Source organism: Larus michahellis, chromosome W (assembly GCF_964199755.1).
Source record: "Larus michahellis chromosome W, bLarMic1.1, whole genome shotgun sequence".
In the NCBI taxonomy this organism is placed as follows: Eukaryota; Metazoa; Chordata; class Aves; order Charadriiformes; family Laridae; genus Larus; species Larus michahellis.
The window spans coordinates 3,529,480-3,549,761 of record NC_133929.1 but is presented as its reverse complement, the minus strand read 5'-3'; the positions used below and the strand labels follow the sequence as shown (position 1 = coordinate 3,549,761).

The window sequence follows — 20,282 nt, the reverse complement described above, 5'->3', positions numbered from 1 at the left end:
GGGGTCTCACCAGAGCAGAGTAGAGAGAATGAAGGAGAGAGAATTGCAGTGAACAACTCGCTAGCTGAATTTTATATTTTATTTTTTTATTTTACACATTGTTGTTAACAGGAATGTGTCCATTCAAAATCATGTCAAAATGGTGAAACTATTCTAATTTGAAAATTTTTTGAACCTGAGGGAATTTTTTTCAATGAGGGCAGTATAGGAAGTATTCAGTAATAATATTTGAGTGTTTAAATACCCATCTCCTATCTATCTATAAATAATTATCATAAAAGTATAAATGCACTTCAATCTGGTGTGTTTGCTTCTGTTTAAATGAACTTTACTTAGAAAATAACATTTAAGGTCCAATTCTTGATTTATCATGCATTAGGAATTAATTTTCCTTAAATATTTTTTAGTATTTGCTCTAAGTGTTCTTAGTTATTCCTGAAAATATGCTTCCTTGAGAGAAAAATCACAGAAGAAATAAAGAAATATAAACTTGATTGTTTGATTCAGTTCAAAACTTGGAGCAAATGTTCCTTTTTAAAAGAAAAAATATATAGTTTTACCTAATTCTAATTGTAAAGATGTCTTTGCTTTATAACTTTCCAGCTGTATGGCATTAGAGTTCTTGACAAGTTTTTCTTGGCTACCACTATGGATAATTATTTTTAAACTATGTGCTTTTTAACACTTTTAAACCACAATATTTACCTACATAACAACTACAGAGAAAATGCAAGTTTCCTCAAATCAGTGTAGCCCAGGCATTTTTGTGATTAAAGGCCATAATGATAAGAAACCAATATACGTGATTGATAGCTGTTTCACTCAAGTGCACAGATTTTCAGATATGTTGTAACCACAGAGTTGTTCTTTAATATAATTTGCACTGGTATTACCAAGCTCAGAACCCATCCCAGAATGTTTTTTTAATTCTTGACATTTTAACAAGCTGCCAATAAACATGGCAATTAATGCTATTGGCAGTCTAGTGTTTTACAGTGAAGTATGTTTTGTTCCTCTAGGAAAAAAAACAGACACTGATTAATTTTGCACAAATCACTGAACAGCTTTGTGCAGCACTCTTTTGCCAGTACAAGCTATCCCAGCAGCTTGAAGTTCAGAGCCTTTCCATCACTTAATCCTGAAGGCCGAACAAGAGGACTGCTTGTAACGACTGTATCTACTAGCTGGATCCAGTCTATGCATGATCTCCCCACCTTGGTATCTACACATAGAGAGGAGGAGGTGAATAGCCAGCTCTTTAGGGACAAGGTACTGGCTAGTTCCCAGCAGCTCTCAAGTACTTAAACTAAGTAGTCTCCCATAAGACTGCTTCAATAAGGCACAAGACTCTTATTTAATGTCTGCGTCAGTTGGTTTATTTGAAAACTACTGACCCATCTTTTCATAGTCTATGTCCCAGGAATGCATTCAAGTGAGATTTCACACACTGACCTTTTTTTTCTATTATTAGTCCTTACAGCTCTAAATAATGGAGGCCAAAAAACCCAAACCCACAACCATCAAACTTTCCAAAGTTTCTTCTCCTCTTGCTGCCACCTCATCTAGCTGTAGGGGTGAATATTGAAATGCACTGGCATTCAGTTACTAAACTGAAGACACTTCAGTGTAATGAGCTGTTTCAAGACCAATTAAATTCTCTTTACTTTTAAGGTGGATGTTAATCTCCCGCATCCACCCCAAAAGGTAAATTGAGTGGAAAAAGCTGTGATATGTGACAAGGACAGTCTGGAGTGATTCTTGATTGAGTCATGGCTAAAGGGCAAGTACTTGTGTTTGTATAATGCTTTTTGATATAAAAACCAACACTGACATTGATGGCTGGGATATTCCTTGATGTGGAAACTGGGGAAAGAAGCTGTAGTACAGAGGTATACACGTGTTCCATATTAGTTAGCGTTAGTTGAACTGTTGCTTGTGAACAAAAATTACAAAATATACCAGTCTGTGTGATCCATCACAAATAGATCCTAATTTACTTTGAATGTGCCTATTATTTTTCAAATGATTACTAAGGGCTTTGCTAAACAATTTTTAGAGTGCCTTTGTGAGCCATTTTCTTTAGCTCTTTTTTTTAGTTTTCTGGAAGGAAACTTAACCTGCAAAGAGGGGCAGTGCATAATTTCACTACTGTAGCCATACCTGAGGGAAAATCTTACAACTCTCTCCTTACCTCTGATAGGGGAATGATCTGTTCAGCATCTGAAAACCTCTCTACTTACTTAGACACACTCCAGTTGTCAGCATGCTTTGAATCCTGGGCAGCCTTGGTTCTGATCGGTGGCCCAATTACTGTCCACAGTAGATTATAGGACAATATTTTGCACAGGGTATTTTTCTTGTTCAGAAACTTAAAGATGAACCAGTGAAGAAGAGAGAACAGATTTCTGCTATCGTTAATTGTTTGTGCTAAAATCCACAACTCTTTTATGATTTATTAGCATTCTTAGGAAGAGTGGTAAGTTGTCCAAATAATCATGATTCAATAATGTAATTCCCTACCAGTCACTCTACAAACTGAATTTGGATTTTATATTTATATAGGGTTTCACATAACACATTTAGATCATTTCATTACCCAGTTAGCTCTCTCTTTATGAAGCATGTTGAACAAAACAAACAAAAATAGCCCAACTATTGTTGCTTTGTTTGCTTTTTGATGTTTTGGCAGCCTGAATCATTTTTACACCACACATAAACATTCCCTAGAGACAGATGTGAGAATGGTTGAGCCTAAAAAACTAGGGTAAAAGTTCAGGCTCTGATACTTGGTTGTTGGTGTTTCTATTTTACAACATTTGAGAAAGGCGAAAGCACAACAGAGAGGCAAAAATCTGTCTACTTGCTCAGTCCTCTTCTGTTGTATGCTTTGGATGCTCAGGCTGGCAGGTCCTTAGAGCTGTGTGAAAAGATGACCAGTTCCTGCAGCAACAAGGCCTAATGATTCCTTCATAATTTTGCAGGAAAGCAGAATAATTTCCCTGAACTGGAGTTCTTATAGCAGAAATTCACAGGGAGCAGGATTCTTTGGTTAGAAGCTGCCCATTTTTTTCATGTCCAATAATGATAGTTTGAAAAATAAATGGTTTTGCACACACATCAGCCTACTACAAAACTAATGGCCCAACTTCAGGTCTGTTGTTGTCCACCTGGTGGGGTCAGCTGTCCTGATCATGCTGCCCTGGAACTGAGGTGCCTAAATGGGTAAATACTATCAAATCTTCATGGTTGACATGGATAATGGTTACACAGCTACAAAGAGCTCTTCACATCCATGAGATAGCTGTGTCCAGCCCAATTAATATTATCATATTAATTAATTAGGTAAGGTAGTAATATCTCCTGTGCCAATGGTTTCTGCTTTGGTCTGTTGGTATTATAATGGTGCCATAAGGGACTGTGGTGGGTTGACCCTGGCTGGATGCCAGGTGCCCACCAAAGCTGCTCTATCACTCCCCCTCCTCAGCTGGACAGGGGAGAGAAAATATAACGAAAGGCTCATGGGTCGAGGTAAGGACAGGGAGATCACTCAGCAATTACCATCACAGGCAAAACAGACTCAACTTGGGGAAATTAATTTAATTTATTACCAATCAAATCAGAGTAGGGCAATGAGAAATAAAACCAAATCCTAAAACTCTCCCTTCTTCCCAGGCTCAACTTCGCTCACGATTTTCTCTACCTTCTTTCCCACCAGTGGCACAGGGAATGGGGGTTGCAGTCAGTTCATTACACATTGTCTCTGACGCTCCTCCCTCCTCAGGAAGAGGACTCCTCACAGTCTTCCCCTGCTCCAGCACAGGGTCCCTCCCACGGGAGACAGTCCTCCACGAACTTCTCCAACATGAGTCCTTCCCACAAGCTGCAGTTCTTCCCAAACTGCTCCAGCATGGGTCCCTTCTGTGGGGTGTAGGCCTTCAGGAACAGACTGCTCCAGCGTGGGTCCCCCACAGGGTCACAAGTCTTGCCAGAAAACCTGCTCCTGCGTGGGCTCCTCTCTCTCCACGGGGTCACAGGTCCTGCCAGGAGCCTGCTCCAGCACAGGCTTCCCGCGGGGTCACAGCCTCTTTTGGGCACATCCACCTGCTCCGGCGTGGGGTCCTCCACGGGCCGCAGGTGGATATATGCTCCACAGTTCACCTCTATGGGCTGCAGGAGGACAACCTGCCTCACCATTATCTTTACCACGGGCTGCAGGGGAATCTCTGCTCTGGTGCCTGCAGCACCTCCTCCCCCTCCTTGACTTTTTTCCCCTTCTTAAATATGTTATCACAGAGGCACTACCACTGTCGCTGATTGACTCAGCCTTGGCCAGCCATGTGTCTGTCTTAGAGCTGCCTGGCACTGGCTCTGTCAGTCATAGGGGAAAACTTCTAGCAGCTTCTCACAGAAGTCACCCCTACAGCCCCCCCCGCTACCAAAACCTTGCCACGCAAACCCAATACAGGGACTTAGCTAGAAGACATTCATTTGACTACTGTTCCAACCTCTGGAGACTAGGCTCACCAGGACATACTGGAGATAGGAGGGAACATTTCTGGCCCGTTCCTAGCTTTCACTCTAGCACTAGAGAAGTAGTCACTGTAGATGTGATCACATGAGATCTTCCTTCATGAGCAGCTCTGAGCAATCATGTTGTCCCTCCTGCTCTTCAATCTTTTGCTTCTGAGATGATGTCCTGAACAAAATCTTGCTTGTTGAGTTTGCTGGGCTAACCTAGAGATAAAATGTTTTGTGGGCAACTTTTGGGGTTGAGCCCACTAGCTGCATTTTTAACTAGCTGATTTTTAACACAGATTTTTCCAGAACACCACCATCCTAAAGGGCTGACAGCAAATCATTGTTCTTGGTGACAAACCCAGTCATCCCAAGCAAAACATCACAGGACCCATTCTCTAACCTTGATGACCCCAGGGGATTTATATTCCATTTCTCTTTACTGGGTTGCCCTTGGATTTCCTTTCAGCTCTGGACTCTTCATGGCCTTTGTCAATACGTGTTCATGGAGACATCTGGCAGTCTAGCTCTTCTTTTTTCGAGGCAGCCACTACTCTATCCCTTGCTGGCTGCTCTCCTCCTCAACAAGCATCTATATCTCCTCCTGCATGTACCAGCAGCGCTGAGATGTGGGAGGAGCCAGAAGGAGCAGGCCTGTACATCTGAGACCACGAGTAAGGCTGAAGCAATGAGCAACAAGCAGCCAAGAGAGGTGCTGCTGCACTCAGAGAACAACAGCCCTCCAAAGACAGCGGAGCTGAGACATTGGCAGGGACCTCTGTAACCAATACAAAGAAAACCCATCCCAGCCAAAGCTGGACTCTTGGCACATCTGTAACTGCCGAAAGAGTTATACAATTTGAAACAAAAAAAAGCATTTTTAAGGCCAGTGGGGAGGAGCAGGAAGAGGCTTCTACCTACATAAAACCTGTCATGCACTGTGTACACAGATATTTATATTTGAGGGGTGTTGGTAATATAACTTGTCTTTTTGAAAGTATATGCTGTAACAACAGTTACTGGGAATAGATAACCAGCTGGAAAAATGTAGTCAAGGTTAAACTTTTAAGGTCCATTCATGCCTGTGAATTAATTGAGCTTGCCATTTTATGATCTTAAGTTATGAAATGTTCATGCAAAGCATTAACAGCTAAACCAATCCAAGAGATGGTCTAGTACGCCAAACTAATCACTAGAGAGTAATTAGGATGTCAGTTACAAAACATAGCATTTGCAGTATTTAAAAATGAAGCAACAGCCAGTGCCATGTGTCAAAAACAGGGATTGGTTCAGACAGGTAAGAGTCTCTTTCTTTGACAGTTGCCAGCTTAATTTCTGAACAAATGAAGACCTTGTTCCATTGTGCCAGTGAACGCTGGTTTGAAAGAAGAGCTTATAGAGACATTTTCAGTGCAAGTCCACAGATAATAAAAGAAAAATTTGCTAAGAATATAGTAAAGATTTTTTCCCTTCAATTTCAACACAGTGGCAAATTCTTGTTCATCTCATTATAGAATCACAGAATGGTTTGGGTTAGAAGGGACCTTAAAGATCATCTAGTTCCAACCCTCTTGCCATGGGCAGGAACATCTCCCATTAGACCACATTGCTCAAAGCCCCATCCAGCCTGGCCTTGAACACTTCCAGGGAAGGCAATCCCAACCTCTATTTGTGCCTGGGATTGCCATGAACCAGGTGCAGGACCTTGCACTTGGCCTGGTTGAACTTCATGAAGTTCGCACAGACCCACCTCTCAAGCCTGTCCAGGTTCTTCTGGATGGCATCCCTTCCCTCCAATGTGTCGACCGCGCCACACAGCTTGGTGTCGTCGGCAAACTTGCTGAGGGTGCACTCAATCCCACTGTCCATGTCTGCAACAAAGATGTTAAACAGCACTGGTCCCAGAACTGACCCCTGAGGAATGCCATTCATCACTGGTTTCCACTTGGACATAGAGCTGTTGACCACAACACTTTGAGTGCGGCCATCTAGCCAAGTCCTTATCCAGAGAATGACAGAATCACAGAATGGCAGGGGCTGAAAGGGACCTCTGGAGATCATCTAGTCCACCCCCCCCCCGCCAAAGCAGGTTCACCTAGAGCAGGTTGCACAGGAATGCGTCCAGGTAGGTTTTGAAAAAAAACTTGGTGGTCCATCCATCAAATCCATGCCTTTCCAATTTAGAGACCAGGATGTCATAGAATCATAGAATCACCTAGGTTGGAAGGGACCTTTCAGATCATCTAGTCCAACCATCAACCTAACTCTGACAAAAACCATCACTAAAACATATCTCTAAGCACTATGTCTACCCATCTTGAGGCACCTCCAGGGATGGTGCCTCAATCACTTCCCTGGGCAGCCTGTTCCAATGCTTGACAACCCTTTCAGTGTAAAAACTTTTCCTAATATCCAGTCTAAACCTCCCCTGGCGCAACTTGAGGCCGTTTCCTCTTGTCCTATCACCTGTTACTTGGGAGAAGAGACCGACCCCCACCTCTCTACAGCCTCCTTTCAGGTAGTTGTAGAGAGCAATAAGGCCTCCCCTCAGCCTCCTTTTCTCCAGGCTAAACAATCTCAGCTCCCTCAGCCGCCCTTCACCAGCTTCGTTGCCCTTCTCTGGACCCGCTCCAGTACCTCAAGGTCTTTCTTGTAGTGAGGGCCCCAAAACTGGACATGTGGGACAGTGTCAAACACTTTGCATAAGTCCAGGTAGATGACGTCGGTTGCTCTCCCCTTATCCACCAATGCTGTGGCAACATCGCAGAAGGCCACCAGATTTGTCAGGCATGACTTGTCCTTGGTGAAGCCATATTGGCTGTCACCAATCACCTCCTTATTTTCCATGTGCCTTAGCAGAGATTCCAGGAGGATCTGCTCCATGATCTTGCCAGGCACAGAGGCGAGACTGACCGGCCTGTAGCTCCCTGGGTCTTCCTTTTTTCCCTTTCTGAAAATGGGGGTTATGTTTCCCCTTTTCCAGTCAGCGGGAACTTCACCAGACTGCCACGACTTCTCAAACGTAATGGAAAGCGGCTTAGCGACTTCATCCGCCAGCTCCCAAAGGACCTGTGGATGGATTTCATCAGGTCCCATGAACTTATGCACCTTCAGGTTCCTCAGATGGTCTCAAACCTGATCTTCTCCTACAGTGGGCGGTGCTTCATTCTCATAGACCCTGCCTTTGCATCCTGCAACTTGCGCAGAGAGGTTGGAGCACTTGCTGGTGAAGACCGAGGCGAAAAAGTCATTGAGTACCTCAGCCTTCTCCATATCCTGGGTGACCAGGTCTCCCGTTTCCTTCCTGAGAGGGCCCACATCTTCCCTAGTCTTGCCTTTATCCCTGACGTACTTATAGAAGTTTTTCTTGTTATCCTTGATGTCCCTGGCCAGATTTAATTCACTTGCCACCAGCCCCTCCTTGTTGGTAAGGACAAGGTCCAGCATAGTTCCTCTCCTCATTGGCTCCTCTACCATTTGAAGAAGAAAGTTGTCATCGACACATTCCAAGAACTTCCTGGACTTCTTATGCCCTGCTGTGTTGTCCTTCCAACAGATATCGGGGTGGTTGAAGTCCCCCATGAGGACCAGGGTCTGCAAATGTGATGCTGCTCCTATCTGTCTATGGAGGGCCTCATCTGCTCCGTCGTCCTGGTCAGGTGGCCTGTAGCAGACCCCTGCTGTAATGTCCCCTGCCCCTGTGTTCCCTTTAATCTTGACCCATAAGCTCTCCATTGGGTCTTCATCCATCCCCAGGTGGAGCTCCATGCACTCCAGTTGGTCATTGACATAGAGGGGAACACCCCCTCCTTGTCTTCCCAGCCTGTCCTTCCTGAAGAGCCTGTATCCCTCTATTCCAACACTCCAATCATAAGAGCCATCCCACCACGTCTCTGTGATGCCAATAAGATCATAGCCCTGGAGGCGTGTGCACATCTCTAACTCCTCTTGCTTGTTTCCCATGCTATGTGCATTTGCATAAAGGCACCTCAGCTGGGTGCCTGATGAAGCTGTCCTACTAGCTGGAGTGGCTGCATTTCCTTCGTGCTGCTCTTCAGCTGGTCTTCCTTGGGGGTGTTTTATCTGTGACTCCCCCATTCCTATTGCCTCAGGAGCCCATGGCTCATCCCCATAAGACTTCGAGTGTGCTGCAGCATACCCAGCACATCTCGGAGCAATAGGTTGAGGGCCTTCACTAGCGACCCACCCCTCAGACCTTGGAGCATCGTCTCTTGGCTTGTCACGAGCAAGCCGGGTAATATCCCCCTCCCCCAACAAGCCTAGCTTAAAGCTCGGTCAATGAGCCCCGCTAGCTCATGAGCAAACACCCTCTTCCCCCTTGCAGAAAGATGAGCCCCATCCGATGCCAACAAGCCTGGTGCTGTGTAGGTCATCCCAAAAAACCCAAAACTGTGGCGGTGACACCAGCCACAGAGCCATCTATTGACAGACTGCACACGTCTGTTTCTTTCGGAGTCCCTGCCTGTAACTGGGACAAGGGAAGAAAAGATAACCTGCACCCCAGACTCCCTTATTAACCTTCCCAAGGTCCTGAAGTCTCTTTTGATTGTTCTTGGGCTATGTGTTGCCACCTCATCACCACCCACATGAAAGAGCAACAGTGGGTAGTAGTCCAAGGGCTGAACCAGGCTGGGAAGTTTTCTAGCAATGTCCCTGACCCAGGCCCCAGGGAGGCAGCATATTTCCCTAAGAAGAGGGTCTGCCCGGCATATTGGACCTTCTGTTCCCCTCAGAAGGGAGTCACCTACTGCTATAACCCACCTCTTCTTCCTTGTGGAGGCGTTTTTTAAACACGGGGTAGGCCTTACTGGTCCTGGCAACTCTTCTGGTGTAGCCAAACCATCTTCCATGCCATCCATGGTTTGGCCTACCTCCTTGAGGGCCTCATACCTATTGTACAGAGGTACTTGGTTAGGGGATGTGGGCAAGGAGGGGGTTCGCTTGCCACCCCTAGTACAGACTAGCCTCCATTCACAGTTCTCCTTTTGGCCACTGTCTTCAGTCTGGCAGGGGGAGGGTACCAGATCTCCTTCAGCTTGGGGTGTTTTTGGTGGCTTTTCCAGTTTTTTTTCTCAGGGAGGTCAGAGCCTGATTCCACCAATCTATTTCTTTCTCACACTCCCTGATGTTCCGCAACCTTTCTACTTTTTAGCTCTGCTACCAGGCTGAGTAGATCATCCACCTTATCTGAGACCTCAAGGTGTTCCTTTAACACATACACAAGCAGAAGTTAAATATCATAACATCCTGAAGAGTTTCGTGAAGCCTGTTTTATGACTGTTGCAGTTTGGGATGGGTTGGCCAATGACAATGACAGCACTCTACTGCTAAAGGAACAGAGAAAAAGGCATGAGCGATGTCAATGGTAGCATACCACTGGGCTGCCTTGGACTCCAGTTCGTACTGCAGTTCTAGCATGTCTGGCACAGCAGCACTCAGTGGTGGTGTGACTTCATTCAGGCCACTAGAGTCTACTGTTAGCCGCCAGTCTCCATCAGGCTTTCGCACTGGCCATATTGGGCTGTTAAAGGGTGAGTGAATCTTGCTGATCACTCCTTGGGTCTCCAGCTGACGAATCAGCTTATGGATGGGAACCAGGGGGTCTCACTTAGTGCGATACTGTCATTGATGCACTGTGGCAGTAGCAATTGGCACCTGCTGTTCTTTAACCCTCAGCAGTCCCACCACAGAAGGGTCATCTGAAAGGCCAGGTAAGGCAGACAGCTGTGTAATGTCCTCAGTCTCTACAGCTGCTTTACCAAAAGCCCACTGAATGGGAGCACCTGGCTAAACTGGTTTCAGAACACAAGAGGTGAGATGCAGGGGGTTGTCATTCGACTCAGCTCCATCTCGCCTCGGCAGACGCTTATTGATCCCTGTCTATGCAGAGATAACTGGGGGGGGGAGCTGTGGAAATGGCTCAGCCCAGGGTGGTCTCAACACTGCATTACAATCAGAACTGAAACCCGAATGGTGCCTTTAACAAAGAAAATGCCCTGAGTCAAGTCCCACCACTATTCAGTGAGTGTGAGACCAGACATCACAAAATAAACATTGCTATCTGGGGGGCCATCAAACCACGGAGATAACCATCCCAGATAGTGTAATCCATTCAAGCACAGTCCCGGAAAAAAGGATATTTAAGTCCAAAGTTTTGGGGAGAAAAATGGGGAATCTTCCAAAGATACAGCTGGCCTGTAGGAGATTCTGCCCCCCCCCTCCCTTGTCCAGGATGCTGTGCAAGGTAACTTCCCGGGATTGAGTGGCCTTACCCGAGAGAGAGGGTAAGTGATTTAATAACATACGTATGATGTCTAGCATGCACTCGTTTAAGGTATTCATATCTAGCGCGCTGGTGGTTTGTGTTGTTACTTTTCGGGATCAGCTGTTAGGCGGTAATAGCGTATTCTGTGAATTGTTTTTGTTCTTTTCCCCTTAAATTGCAATGGTGCATTCTTCCATTGTATCCATGAGAACTTGCAATAGTGGTGTATCGGACCCGTGAGTGAAGTCCAAATAAATTGTTAATTTGAACCTCTCAGTGAAGTCATCTTCTCTCCGTCACACCCACCCATACCCTTTTGGGTCTTTGAAATACCCTCTCTTGAGGTAGTCTATGCCAAGGATGCATGGAGCACCTGGGCCAGTCACAATGGGGTGCTTCTCCCATTTATTCCCATTCAGGCTCACTTCTGCCTCCAGTACAGTCAGTTCTTGAGACCCACCTGTCACACCATAAATAGTGACAGATTCTGTCCCTTTATGATTCGATGGCAATAGGGTACACCATGCACCAGTGTCCACCAGGGCTGTATGTTTTTGTGGCTCTAATGTGCCAGGCCATGGAATCCACACAGTCCAATAAACCCTGTTGTCCCTCTCCTCCTCCTGGCTGGAGGCAGGGCCCCCCAATGTTGAGAACAACATCGACAATTAGCAGATGAGCTCCTATCCAGACTGGAGAACCGCTTACCATGGACTGAAGCAGCCATCCTGCTGGAAGAATTCTTTCTTCCATCTGCTTTACCTTGCAACTCAAGCACTCGTGATTTTAGGAACAGGGTAGGTTTTTTATCCCACTGTGAGAAACAAGTTCCGGTCCAAATGAAATAGGCTCAGGCAGAATCCTCTGTGAAGCACATTTTTATTCACGTTCTCGCAAGAGCAGGTGACCTAGCAAGTAGGCACACTTCCAGGTCTTGAAACCCACCTTTTTATTCCCTAATCCCGGCCAAATTTTTCCCTCCCCTGTTTCCCATTGGTTGGGTACTCCAGGGTTCACAGTCTGTCCGAGGTGCCTAAAATTCTTCCCGCATGTCCTGCCTCTGTTTACTTCTCTTTATGCTACACCCAAAGGGATTATCTGACTAGTTTATTTCTTTCCTTTTTGGTAACAAAAAAATTGCTCAATGTCATTAGCCCTGGTTAAATGTTTGACTCCCCTTCTAGACACTAATCCAGTAGGAATCAGTTTGTCCTTTTGTCTGTGTGATAAGAGATGTTCTACAAGCCTTTGCTGGAGCCTCTTTGTCTTAGTCATTCCCTTATCGTGTCACCTCTGATGGAAACGGCTTTTCTCCTCTGCAAAAGCAATACCTACCTTTCTTACAACTTCCCCCTTTCTTTTTTCATAATCTTATTGTCTTTTGCATTTCTAGGGCATGGTTCCATATGAGGCCTCTAGAGCCGACAGCATGATGTTACATTCTTCTTCTTCTTGACAGTTTTTATTGTCTTCTAGATGAAGCATTTTCCCAGGGTATGGGGGAGGGTCTACTTCCATTCATTTCATTAGGGCAGTTTCAATTAATCGTTGAACTAATCCTCACACACAAGGAATGATACAGCATCCTACAGCCACTAACATTCCCGCTACCATTATAAGAGAAGTCAATATTGATACCACCATACCTTTCCATTTCCCAAACCAGGAATCCAGCCAACCTGTCCGTGAGGTGTCTATTCCAGAGTTCTCAGCTCACTCATCAGCTAGACTGGTGAGCCCTTGAAGGGCTTTAGTTATAGTACCATCTGGAGCTGGATTGTTTGAGATGAAGGTACAGCACCGATTCCCTAATGTTACACACACCCCTCCCTTCCCCGCTAAGACCATGTCCAGGGCGATCCTATTTTCCCATGCCATTCGGCTGGTTGCATCCAATTGTTCCGCTATTCCTTTTAATGCATCCCTGGTATAATTAATAAACCTCTGTTGGTTATAGTAAATAAGATTTATCCAATCTACATTTCTGTTTATAGTTACCCACCAGAAAAAGACAGATTCGAATCCCGCTCCTATCTGATTCCTTGCTTTGTGTTCATCTGGGACTCCTCTAGGGACTCCAATGGGATCTATATATATTCGTTCATCAAAGGATACCCCTAAACTTCTTCTTACTCTATTGCCTGAGCTCAGGGTTCCTGTTCCTTTTTCAAATGCTAGGGTGAATGGTATTGCCAGTTGTACCATGCCACATGTACCTTTCCAGTTAGCCGGCAACACAGATCGCAAGGTCTTCCCTCCACAACACCACCAGAGATCCACCTGAGGCACTCGTATCACTGAGTAGTTTCCTTTCACATCCTTGGTCACATTCAGAGTTTCAGTGCACAGGGTAAATCCCCCCCAGGTTTGGCAGCCTTCACACCCTGCCGTGAGAGGCACGCTGGATGGTTACCAATTGCTGTGGAAAATACTGGTGGCACTTTAACGTCTCTAGACTCCAAGGCAGGAAACAGTAAGGAAAGTGAATGACAAGTCTCATTTCCCCAGGTGGTCCTTTCTTGGTATAATGCTATCATACACCACATCCCTACGGAATCTTTCGTCCACCCTAAGGGAAAAGGGACGATCTGTGCTGGGGGCCTTCCTGAGGCACAAGCAGAGCAATTGCTTTGGTTCAAACTATTAACAGTATATTTTACCCGTTCTACCCAAGCATTTGTCTCACCGTACCCTGTCTCAATCCCAAATGTTTGTCTAAGATCTTTAATCTCAGTAACTGTTACCAAAGCTGGATCATTCAGTGGTTCCCACTGTTGTATTACTGGGAGTTTAGTAGTCATAGTTGTCCCTTCCATTTGACTGCTGTTTTCCAGTATGTCTATTCTAAATCTTCCCCTTGGATCTCTTCCAGACACATCTGCTCCTATTCCATACATTAGGTTAGCCGTATCATCCACCTGGGTTATAGTTATCAACAGAGGATTACATTCAAAAAGGCCACACTCTGGGGAAGGTGATCCTTTGTAAAAACGTATTTTCTTTTTGAGAGGGTAATAGTAAGAAGACTTAATCCACTTGTCATCAACGGTCCACCCTCCAATTTGGGTGGTCCACCACACTTCACTCCATCGGTCACAAGGTGCAGCCTCGTGATATCCCTCTGCGGCCCTCCAAATTTCTGGGCACAGGTACTTGTTTTCACCACTCAACCATCTTTGGGCCTCCAGATTCCCACACTTCAGTACTTGACAGGCATCAAAGCATACGGTCTGTGGGGTATTTCCTTTAGTGATATTTATGATAAGTCTAACCGGGTAATCTGGGTGTGCACTTCATATGTGATCTAGGCGTACACTCCAGCTTCCTAGTGGGAAGCACGACACCGCCCCTATGACCAGTATCATCGCCAAATGCTTCTTAAAATTCATGGCATACACAGATTTATGTCTCCCAACTGGATCATCCTGCCCCAACCCACAGCTCATTGTCTCTTTAGGGTTACTCGCAGCAGGCTGTCAGTAGAATGTACAGTCCACCGTTCTACCGGATCTGTTGGCGGGGGTTCAACTGGTCCTTTTAGCTGAGTGTAGTGAGTCCATCCTTTTTCTGCTGTCCTTACTGCCGTTTCAGTAGTGAGGAGTACTTGGAATGGTCCTTCCCACTCTGGTTGGAGCTTACTCTCCGTCCAGGATTTGACTAGTACCCAGTCCCCTGGTTTATACGGATGGACGACAAATTCCAATGGCGGAGTTTGAGCAAGAAGGCCTTTAGCTCTGAGGAAAGAGAGAGAAGATGACAGACCCAGTATATGTTTCTTAAGGAACATGTCCTTGGTTTCAAATGTGGGCACACCTTCCCTACCTCCAGTGTAAGGTAGTCCAAAAAGCATTTCATAAGGCGAGAGACCAGTATCCTTTCTAGGGGAGGTCCGGATTCTCAATAGTGCTATTGGTAAACACTTGATCCATGGCAGTTTTGTCTCAAGAACCAATTTAGATAGTTGCCTCTTAATGGTTTGATTCATTCTTTCAACCTTTCCAGATGATGGGGGGTGCCAAGGAGTGTGATAATCCCACATTATCCCTAAACTATCCATCACTCCCTGTAGCACCTTGGAGGTAAAATGGCTTCCTTGATCTGAATCCACATTTTCCACTGTTCCATACCTAGGAATTATTTGCTCTAGCATTATTCTTATCACTCCTGCAGCTGTTGCAGAGGCTAAAGGATAAGCTTCTACCCACCCAGTGAGGTGATCTACCAGGACTAGGAGGTACTTAAACCTGCCTATGGGTGGCAGTTCAGTAAAATCGACTTGTATACTTTGAAATGGCCTTAACCCCGGTTCTCGTCCCCCTGAAGGCTGTTTTCTAAGGGTCGTCTTATTTATTTTCTTACAAATAATACACCTGTCGCAGATTTGCTTCGCTACTGTGTAAATGCCAAAACATCCATACTTCCGCAAAACTATATCACACATTGCTCACGTTCCCCAATGGCTTCCCTGATGTAACACTGCCATTATTTCTCTCATAGCTTGTTTATTAACCATTTCCCTTCCATCAGGCAGAATCTATTTACCATCTTTCTCCACTGCCCCTGCTTCTGTCATTGCTTCTTTTTCTTTTTCCATGAATATCAATGGGGTTGTTATTTTCGGTACTTGAGGAACAAGATTATAAATCTTAATGGTCTCCTGCCCCAAGGCTGCCTCTTTTGCCACTTTGTCCGCTAATCTATTTCCCCTTGCGGTAATTGAATTGCTCCTCTGGTGGCCTTTAACATGTACAACTGCTAATCACTTGGTATTAGTATATTTGCCAACACCTGTTTTATAAGTGCTTCATGTACAAGTTCTTTCCCTTTGCTGTTTATTAGTCCTCGTTCTCCCCAGATTTTACCAAAGGTATGTACTACCCCAAAGGCATAACAAGAGTCTGTATATATTGTTCCTTCCCCTTCTCCAATTAACTTTAGTGCCTGGTTTAAGGCATACATCTCACACGTTTGAGCAGACCATGCACTAGGTAATTTCTCAGATGCTTTTACTTGTTGTCTCACTCCATGCACCACCGCATATCCATTACACCTCTTTCCTCCTGTCACCCTTGAAGAACCATCTACGAACAAATGAAGACCCCCAGATAGGGGTTCTTCCCTTAAGTCAGGTCGTATCTTAGTCTGGTACTCAATTACATCTATGCATTCGTGTGTAAGTTCTTCATCCTTCACCTCTACTTTTCCTTTCCACAAAAAGCTCGCTGGGTTAAGGCAAGGGCTGGCAGTTAAAATCAGATCATCCTTTTCAATTAAAATTGCCTCATACTTCAGTATTCTTGAATCAGTTAGCCATTTTCCCACGGTTTGGGCTAAAATGGTTTTGACTTGGTGGGGGGTGCTAACTTCTATCATTCCCCCAAAGGTAAGCTTCCTGCTTTCTTCTACTAATAAAGCAGTAGCGGCTACTGCCTGCACACATTCGGGCCATCCTCGAGAAACTGGGTCTAGAAGCTTTGACAAATATGCTACTGGTTGTCGTTTATCCCCCCACTCTTGAGTTAATATTCCCAGTGCAGCCCCTTTTTCTACAGTCACAAACAACTGAAATGGTTTCTCCAAGGATGGTAAAGCTAAAACTGGAGCAGTTATTAGGCTTTGCTTTAATTCGCATATCAAATTCTTCTCTTCCTCTGTCCATCATAATATATTTGGTTCATCTACTAATAATTTAGAATACAGTCCTTTAGTCCTTTGTGCATACCCTTCTATCCACAGCCTGCAGTACCCGGTTAATCCTAAAAACTTTCTCAATTCCTTTTTGGTCTCAGGCAAGGGTAATTCCACTATTCCCTTAATCCTTTCAGGATTTATCTTGCGGCTTCCTTCACTAATCAAATGTCCTAAATATTTCACTTCTGATTCTACATACTGTAATTTTGTTTTTGAGACTCTTAACCCCTGCTGACCTAAAAAATTTAATAACTCATTGGTGGCTTCTTTTACTTTGTTTTCTTCTTCTCCCGAGATTAACAAATCATCCACATACTGAAGCAGGGCTATTCCCGATGGATGTTTGAATTGTTCAAGCACTTGTTCTAACACTTGCCCAAACAAATTAGGAGATTCTGTAAATCCCTGTGGTAGCACTGTCCATCTATATTGTTGCTTTCTCCCTGTATCTGGATCTTCCCATTCAAATGCAAATAGATCTCTGCTCCCTTCATCTAGTGGACAAGCCCAAAAAGCATCTTTTAAATCCACTACACTAAACCATTTATGACAATGAGGAATTTTACTCATTAGGGTATAGGGATTCGGGACCACCGGATGTCGTGCCTGCACTATTTCATTAATCTTTCTCAAGTCTTGCACTAAGCGATATGAACCATCCGTTTTTCGTACTGGCAGGATCGGAGTGTTAAAAGGGGACATACAGGGTTCTATTAACCCATCTTTGGCTAGTGCTTGTATTACTGGTTGCAGCCCTCGCCTTCCCTCAAGGGGAACTGGGTACTGCTTTTGTCGAATCACATTTGAATGCAGAATGAGTTTTACCCTGAGGGGTTCTATTTTTAACCCTCCTTGGTTCCCTTCACTCACCCATACCTCGGGACTTATCTTTTGCTCATCCTGTTCTGTTAGCAACTTCATAGATACCATTATCTGTCCTCTTAAAGTTTCTATCTTTAATTCTAAACCAGTGATAAGATCCCTACCTAGGAGGTTACTCCCAGCTTCTGGTATGTACAACAGAGTTCCCATCACTTGCTCAGTTTCGCTTCCCACAATCATGGGTTCAAAAACAGGGACTGAGAGACCCTCACCCTTTATTCCTGACACAACTATTCGTTGATTAGACAATTTTGCCCCTTGGGGTATAAAATTCAAAGAAGTTCTAGAAGCTCCAGTATCGACTAAGACGACTGCTTCCTCTTCCTGAGGTCCCACCTTTAAATTTATCAAGGGTTCCCGGTGGGACCTCGAGCTGGGGAACCCCTGACTTCCCTATGCTACGTTATCAAAATCCATCAACGACAACACTCGTTCCTCCCTTCTCAAGTCAGGGCACTCCCGCCTAAAATGGCCTATTTTCCCACAATGATAACACCCTGCCGGTGAATCCTGAGCTGCTGGTAGGAGTGGTCGGGGTAGCCCTCTTCCCCGCCCTCTTCCCCTGTTATTCACCCCTCTTCCTCGCCCCCAAGTTTCTCTCCTTTGAGTTATTACAGGATCAATCCTTTGTCTTACCACTTGATCCACAGTAGATACCATCATTTTTGCTTTCTGCTTCTGTTTTTCCTCCTCCCTTTTGACATATACCTTCTGGGCCTCCCTCAACAAATCTTCTAGGGGTCTCTCACTCCACCCCTCCATTTTTTGTAGTTTCCCTTGTATATCTGGCCAGGCCTTCGTGACAAAGTGAACTTTTAATAACCCCTGTGCTACTGGGTCATCAGGGTTCATGCCTGAATATTTTCTCATTTGATCCCTCAGCCTTTGTAAGAAGGCAGAGGGTGTCTGATCTTTTCCTTGCTGTATTTCAAAAGCTTTAATAAGATTTTGCGACTTAGGAGCGGCTTCTCTAATGCCCAAAATTATCATTTCCCTCAGGTCTTTCATATTTGTTCTGTCTTCAGGATTATTATTATCCCACTGGGGATCCACATTTGGGAATTTCTGTTCAGCTGGCACTACACCCTGAGCAGGTGGGTTTCATTTTTCCCATTCCTGCATAGCAGCCCTTCTAATCATTCCTCTTTCTTCTCCCATGAACAAAATATTTAAAATGGACATCATTTCGGACCAAGAATAAAAACTTGGCCCTAAGAATTGATCTAACCGTTCGGCTACCCCTATGGGATCCTCAATTAGAGATTTCATCTCTCTCTTAAACGCCCTCACTTCGCTACTTGTGAGTGGAGCACTAACGTAACCCACTTCTGCTCCTAGGGGAACCTCCCTTAGGGGATATGCAGTTATCTTGCTCCCACTTCCTTCTGACTGTTCTTTTTCTGAAGGGAAAGGGAGATTTAGGATGTCTTTATGACATTGCTCTATTTCCTTGCTCAATCTGGAGCATGTTTTGGTGGGGGGCACGCTGGGGACTTACTTTCCCTTGGGAATCTTCCCAAGGTGGCTCTTCTCTCCTGGGAGGTTGGGGCTCCCCCACTCCTGCAGCTTCACTGGGACTTGGGAGCACTGGCACTGGTGGCACTTGGGGTGGATTAAAGGGGGTGGTAAACAATCTAAAGGGTCCCAGTTTGTAGATTCAACCTTTGTGCTATCTGATTTATCATTAGGAGTCTTAATTGGAAACATATAAAATGGATATGGACGACTCCGACTCCCATATCTACTTATTTTAACCCAACAAAATGCGTATTCGCGTTCTTCTAAGGAGACAGGTTCCTTACTATTTACATATACATTTAGAGTCTGGCACACCCAAACTTCATCAGACCCAAATTTGGGCCAAAACACACTAGGAGGTCTTATAGGCTCCTTTGTCCAGACAAAACAACAATATTTTATCATTTTCTTTTTGTCCTTATCCCTTGTACAAGATGGACTATTCCAATATCTCAACATCCTCCCTAATGGACTGTCTGGGGGAATGTTCCCGGGGTCCTTCTTAGTATCCCCTTTTTCATCCCTAGGCCTAGAATCCTTATTTCCCATTCTGAACAGAGACTTTTCTTACACCCCTTCCTTTCGCTTTGTCCTTCTCCGGCTGCGCCCCTCGCGGGACTACAGAACCGCGGATCCGGACTCCACACTCGCTTCGTACCGCAGTACGTCTCAGTCACTCACACACAAGTCTCTTAGAATGTCCCGACCACCAAGGCAATACTTTAACAGTCCGATTTTCCTTACCTTGGTCCATGCACGGAGTCGCCTGGTCATACTCTCTGTGCCTACTGCACCTATCCCTTTTCCCCCTGTGCTTCACAGAGTCTGCCGTACAACTGGGTCTCGAGATCTTAGTCGATTCCTCCCGGAATCCCTGCCGACGATCCACGAGACCGTTGAAATCAACGGGACGCGTCTTCCCATCCTTCAGCGACAGGGACTCCCAAGAAGATGACTTCTTATCCCGGACGAGCCCCCAGATTGTGAGAAATAAGTTCCAGTCCGAATGAAATAGGCTCAGGCAGAATCCTCTGTGAAGCACATTTTTATTCACGTTCTTGCAAGAGCAGGTGACCTAGCAAGTAGGCACCCTTCCAGTTCTTGAAACACACCTTTTTATTCCCTGATCCCGGCCAAATTTTTCCCTCCCCTGTTTCCCATTGGTTGGGTACTCCAGGGTTCACAGTCTGTCCGAGGCGCCTAAAATTCTTCCCGCATGTCCTGCCTCTGTTTACTTCTCCTTATGCTACACCTAAAGGGATTATCTGACTAGTTTATTTCCTTCCTTTTTGGTAACAAAAAAATTGCTCAATGTCATTAGCCCTGGTTAAATGTTTGACTCCCCTTCTAGACACTAATCCAGTAGGAATCAGTTTGTCCTTTTGTCTGT

General features: G+C 45.1%; 1 pseudogene; it reads right to left on the bottom strand.

Moving 5' to 3' along the window:
• LOC141735613 (threonine--tRNA ligase 1, cytoplasmic-like) overlaps nt 1-19,646 on the bottom strand; it is a 48,191-nt pseudogene extending 28,545 nt beyond the window's left edge.
• Nucleotides 19,647-20,282: the final 636 nt, after the last annotated feature.